This window comes from Coenobita brevimanus, chromosome 107 (assembly GCF_032717465.1).
Source record: "Coenobita brevimanus isolate Jiangsu-jjx chromosome 107, ASM3271746v2, whole genome shotgun sequence".
Taxonomy (NCBI): Eukaryota; Metazoa; Arthropoda; class Malacostraca; order Decapoda; family Coenobitidae; genus Coenobita; species Coenobita brevimanus.
This window is the reverse complement of record NC_137060.1, coordinates 22,540,976-22,547,663: the sequence shown is the minus strand read 5'-3', so window position 1 is coordinate 22,547,663 and position 6,688 is coordinate 22,540,976.

Below are 6,688 nucleotides of genomic sequence, written 5' to 3'. Positions count from 1 at the left end.
TCGAGAAATGACAGCCGGGGAGTCATTTCTCGGTGTAGAAAAAACGGTGTTGTTGTGTGTGTTGTTTTGGGAGATGTGGTACTTGCCCGGGCGACCGAAGCCACTCCCAGGTAATCGAGCCCCGTGAGGAGCCGGGGGGGTTTGCGGTGGTTTGGCCCCCATGCTGTCCTCCTCTTCTCTTCGACAGCCTCTGGGGGGTAGACCCAGGACGAAGACGCCACCGCTCCAGGTCAAGTTAAAGAGAACAGTGTATATATAGTTAGTAATTCATCACAACATCACTACGAGGACGTCTCTCTCGCTTTCTCTCTCTCTCTCTCTCTCTCTCTTTGTTATTCACTATCCACACTACCACCAGGCGATTTTATTCATCGTTGGGGTTAATCCTTTCAGCCCGATGTCGCGATATTCATTTTTATTGGAGAGGCTTTTAAAACTGGAGAGGATTGATATAGGCTCGAATTTTCCCTAACACCTCTTCCTTACCGATTTATTTTTGGATGCGGCTGGCTAATAGCGTTTTGTATGTTATTTATGCAGAGCATGGTGATCTTGGAGGTATTTAAGTAACACAAAAGAGGACGGCAAGGGGTAATAAGCAAAATAAATCGCTTAGGAAAAGGTGTCAGGGAACTTCCTTATACGAACAAGAACACGGGCCATAGAATAAGCAAAATAAATCGCTTAGGAAGAGGTGTTAGGGAGCTTCTTTATATATCCAGAGCTGAGGAAAATCGTCTGGAGGGAGCAGGAGTAGAGTGGATAGATGAAGACAACACCTCACCGAACTGATAGCGTTAAGAAAGGTTATTCTTATCTCCCCTGACCTCAAAGCACTCCGTAGCACTTTCACTTAACGATTTATTTTCTAAATTATCCATTAGCATACTAGTTTTTTACTCTTTATATCTTTTTCATATCGACTTAGATTGCATGAATAACACACAAAAATATAATAACGGAGCAGAATAAAAAATAAACCGGTAAGGATTAGGTGTTCAGTAAGCTTCCTAACCATATTGTTAAACATCTTGAATCCAACAACTTAATTAATGATAGACAATACGGTTTTCGCCACGAAAGATCCACCATTGACATACTCAATCTCTTAACTCATACCATCCATCAATCAATTGATCTTTTTGGAGAAACTCATGCAGTAGCTCTTGATATCTCTAAAGCTTTCGACAGAGTATGGCACCGCTCCCTGCTGTCCAAACTCCCTTGCTATGGACTAACGTCTTTTGTTCCTTTGATTTCTTCTTATCTTAGTGACAGGAAAATAAGAGTAAAAGTAGATGATGTATATTCGAATTTCCACTCAATTAACGCCGGCGTGCCGCACGGATCAGTACTGGCGCCAACCCTATTTCTGGTTCATATTAATGATCTCTTATCTGTCACTCACAATCCCATTCACTCATATGCAGATGACTCAACACTACATAGTTCATTCACACTCAGACATCCATTTACAAAGTCTAATATCTCTACCTCTCAACTCAATACAGCCATCTCCATAAATCAAGATCTATCTACAATCAGTGAATGGGGACAAAACAACCTTGTCTCTTTTAATGCTAGCAAAACTAAATATATACAGTTTACTAATAGACAGATATTGCCAGATTCGTACATTACCTTCAGTGCTACTAATATTCCCATCTCCAAAAGTATTGAAATTCTTGGTGTCTCACTTAACAGTGCCCTCAGCTGGACCTCTCATGTCAGATCACTTGCTAAAACCGCCTCAAAGAAACTTGGATTATTGTACAGAGTCCGTAACTTCTTCGCCGATGAGCAGTTAGCTATAATTTATAAGAGTCATGTGCGCTCTCAGCTTGAATATTGCTCACCCTTGTGGAATGGTTGTGGAGAGGTTGCATTAAGACAACTAGACAAAATTCAGAATAAAGCTGTTAGAATCATTAACAACCCTGCCATTACATATAAACTACCTCCCCTGCAAGTAAGAAGGAATGTTGCCTCCCTTGCATTATTTTACAGATATTTTTTTGGCAAATGCTCAGACGAAGTTGCGTCCATGGTGCCACCTCTCCATGCCTTCCCTCGTGCTACACGGGCATCTGGTAGCGCTCATGACTGGAATGTCACTCAACCATATTGCAGAACTTCTGCCTATCAGAATTCTTTCATTCCCCGAACTGCATCTCTCTGGAACTCGCTTCCCCAGAGTTGTTTTCCTCCAAATTTCAACGTACAACTGTTCAAGTCTAACTGTTACAGATATTTTATGAACAGAGGACACCAGTAATCTGGTGTATGGATTATTTTTTTTCTCCATTTGTTTTTCCTTCCTCCGTTCTGTTATTTAAAAAAACAAACAAACAAACAAACAAACGTGAATACCTGCTTCTAAATCCATCTTGCAGTGGCTGGAATTAAATGGGTAACTGTTATAAAAAAAAAAGGCCAGAGAGGTCAGCGACGGCATACATGACCTTTGACCTTTACCCCTGACCCTGACCTCTGATGGATATGCACCAGAATCGAACAACTTGTCTCAGACCCAAAGACGGCATATGTTCGATTCAGGTATTGGTGAGATGCTGCTGCTTCTTGACCTTTGACCTTGACCTGTGACCCTGACCTGTGGTCTTGACCTTTGACTGAGAGTCAAAAAACTTCATCACTTCTTGCTAGACCTACACAAGATACTTACATACGTTTTATTAACATCGAATCAGGTTTCATGAGATATTTTGTAAACACACATACAAAGATACACGTACATAGATTCACATACATGCAGTAGACACACATACATACATAGATAAACATACATGCACATACATATACAAATACACATCCATATACATGGATAAATATATACACATATAGACACATACATTTTTATAAATACATATACATATATAACCTCCTCTTCTGTCTTTCTTTCCTTCATTCTTTCTTCTTCCTTCAGCCTATGGGCAACTCTACACAAAGTGACAAGCCAAATGGTTTCCTGTACACCAGGAAACCATTTACTACGCTGGGTGGTAACCATGTAACCAAATTATGGCGCCTGGGGGTTTAGTGGGTAATTGAGGTGCTCCAATCGGATTGAACCTGTGTATGCATATATCCAAGGTGTGGTTGGGGTTTTTTGCTCACGTAATGCCACTCAGGGATGAGTGAGGCTGGTTACTCTCATCTTAAATGGCAAGACAAACTTGCCTAACCCCGGGTTCCTACGCTTCTCATGGGGCGACATAGGATTGGATGATGGATGGATGGAAATTTACCGGTATATATATATATATATATATATATATATATATATATGTATATATATATATATATATATATATATATATATATATATATATATATATATATATATATATATATATATATATATATATACTGTATATACAGAGAGAGAGAGAGTCTATAAGGAGGTTGTGAGTAAACAGTGGGTAGGCAATAAAATATGACACACACACACACACACATACACACACACACACACACATTGAATTCTCTCTCTCTCTCTCTCTCCCCTCCTTCATTCCTTCTTGCGAGACATTATTCCTTCTTTCTTGCCCTTCTTCCTTCTTTCTCTTTCTTGGTTCCATCTTTCAATCCTTCGTTATTCCTTCCTTCCTTCCTTCCTCCTAGCTCTTCATCATTTTCTCTCTCCTTCATTCCTCTCCTCTTCTCCACTCATTCATTTATAAGATTTCCTTCATTATTCTTTCCTTCTTTCATTCATTCAAACGATATATTCCTTCATCATTTTCTACTTCCTTCTTTCCTTCCTGAGTTCCTTCATTCCCTCCTCCTTCCTTTCTTCCACAGAGTTCCTTCATCATTACCGCTTTCCTTCCATCGTTCTATCCTGTCTTTCCCTCCTTCCTTCATTCTTGTCTTTTCCTCCATCGTAGTTCTCCTTCCTCCCTCCTTCCCTCTCTCCTCTCTCCTTCCTTCATCCTCTAACTCTCCTTCCCTTATTCTCTCACTATTCTTTTCTCTCATTCCTCCTTTAACTCTCCTTCCTCCCTTCTTACCTCCATCCTTCTCTGTCCTTCCTTCATCTTCTAACACTTCTTCTCTCCTTCCCTAACTCTACTTTCCTTCTTCCCTCCTGTCTCTCCTTCATCCTTGAGCTCTCCTTCCTTCACTAAGTCTCCCTCCCTCCCTCCTTCCCTCCTGTCCCTTCTTCCCTCCAGTCTCTCCTTCATCCTCTGACTCTCCCTCATTCCTTGCCTCCTTCCCTCACAAACTCTTCTTCCTTCCTTCCAGTTTTTCCCTCCTCGTAACTTTCCTTCCTTCCTCCTTCCCTCCTGTCCCTTCTTCCCTCCTGTCTCTCCTTCCTTCATCCCCTCACTCTCCTTTCCTCACTCCTTCCTTCCAGTCTTTCCCTCCTCGTAACTTTCCTTTCTTCCTCCATCCCTCCTATCTCTCCTTCCTTCCCTCCTGTCCCTCCTTCCCTCCTGTCTCTCCCTCCTTTATCCCCTCACTCTCCTTTCCTCCCTCCTACCTTCCAGTCATTCCCTTCTCGTCACTTTCTTTTCTTCTTCCTTCTCTTCTGTCTCTCCTTCCTTCATCCTCTTACTCTCCCTCCTTCCTTCCCTCTTTCCCCCACCAGCTCTATTCCTCCCTCCTTCCTTCCAGTCGTTCCCTCCTCTTAACTTTCATTCCTTCCTCCTTCCCTCCTGTCTCTCCTTCTCTCCTTTCCTCCTTCCTTCCTTTCCTCCCTCCATCCTTCTCTCCTTCCCTCCCTCCAAGGATGCAATAACAATTGGAGGTCGCGGGGCACAGAGAAATTGTTAGGCCGGAAAGTGCTTCACCAGACACGACTTTTGTTTACTGTGTGTGTGTGTATGTGTGTGTGTGTGAGAGAGAGAGAGAGAGAGGGAGAGAGAGAGAGAGAGAGAGAGGGAGAGAGTTTATGTGTGTGAGTTTATTTTACTATAGTTGTTATTCTGTGAGTTATAATGGAAATTTTTTTTTACAAAACTCTCTCTCTCTCTCTCTCTCTCTCTCTCAACATCCATCATTACCTGTCTTCATAATTTTTCTCCTGCACACACACACACACACACACACACACACACACACACACACACACACACACACACACACACACACATTTCCACAACCATTCCCAAAGTCACGGAACAATCCCTCACAATTTGGAGCAAAGAAAAAGAAAAAAGAAAATGGCAAAAATATCCCTCCCCCACATCTCAAAATTCGGCCGAGAAAACAATAGATTAAATAAAAGAATAGATAAAAGTCCATTATTATATTCTACTTCTCACCGATAACGTGTTTTTTTATATTCTGCTCCAGCCGGACGGGGAGAGCAAGGGTTTGTATCTAAGGCAGAAAAAGAAAAAGGAAAGAAGGACTGGATGGCAATGATGATAATGATAATGACGATGACGGTAATGATGATGACGATGACGATGACAGTAATGATGAAATGATGATGATGATAATGATGGTGATGATGATGATAGCGATTACGGTGATGATGACGACGATGGTGATGACGATGAGTGACGTGATAAGAGAATAGCCTAACCCTCTCCTAGCCTTAACCCCTTCAATCCGGCTACTCATATTCTTAGCAGTGGCAGACGATTTACGGCTATCTTGTGACGGCTCCTTGGTGGTGGTGATGGAGGGGAGGGTTAATCAGGTCTGCGTCTAACCCCCTTTAGCTCCAATAAAACCGTCCTGAGGTGAATAAAATCGTCTGGAAAAGGCAGGGATGAAGTGAGAAATACACGTCATCGAAGCTACACTTTCTTACCCTCGCCATCACTCCATTAACGCTAGAGTAGGATGCTAGTCACGAAGAATTGCTGTGGAGATGATGCAGAGCCCGTAAGGTGAGAGGAGCTGAAGTCGATTTCCTTCAGGTGAGCGACATCTTTTACCCTTTCAGGCCCAGGATTTTTTGGGGGGTTTATTCTTGCTAATTATATTCAACGATTTCATTCAGCTGTAGCAGTGTAAGAATAAAATTAAAACCATTCTAACCTCCCCAGTAAAGCAATAACCTCCCCAGTAAAGCAATAACCTCCCCAGTAAAGCAATAACCTCCCCAGTAAAGCAATAACCTCTCCAGTAAAGCAATAACCTCTCCAGTAAAGCAATAACCTCTCCAGTAAAGCAATAACCTCTCCAGTAAAGCAATAACCTCTCCAGTAAAGCAATAACCTCCCCAGTAAAGCTATAACCTCCCCAGTAAAGCAATAACCTCCCCAGTAAAGCAATAACCTCTCCAGTAAAGCAATAACCTCCCCAGTAATGCAATTACCTCCCCAGTAAAGCAATAACCTCTCCAGTAAAGCAATAACCTCCCCAGTAATGCAATTACCTCCCCAGTAAAGCAATAACCTCTCCAGTAAAGCAATAACCTCTCCAGTAAAGCAATAACCTCTCCAGTAAAGCAATAACCTCTCCAGTAAAGCAATAACCTCTCCAGTAAAGCAATAACCTCTCCAGTAAAGCAATAACCTCTCCAGTAAAGCAATAACCTCTCCAGCAAAGCAATTACCTCTCCAGTAAAGCAATAACCTCCCCAGTAAAAAAAATCCCTTCAATAAATCGTCCAGTAAAAAAAAAATAAAAACAATAAAATAGCCAATGCGTCACCAGGCCGAAGGGGTCAAAGAAGCTCTGACTAAAATTGGGGATACCTTTACACCTT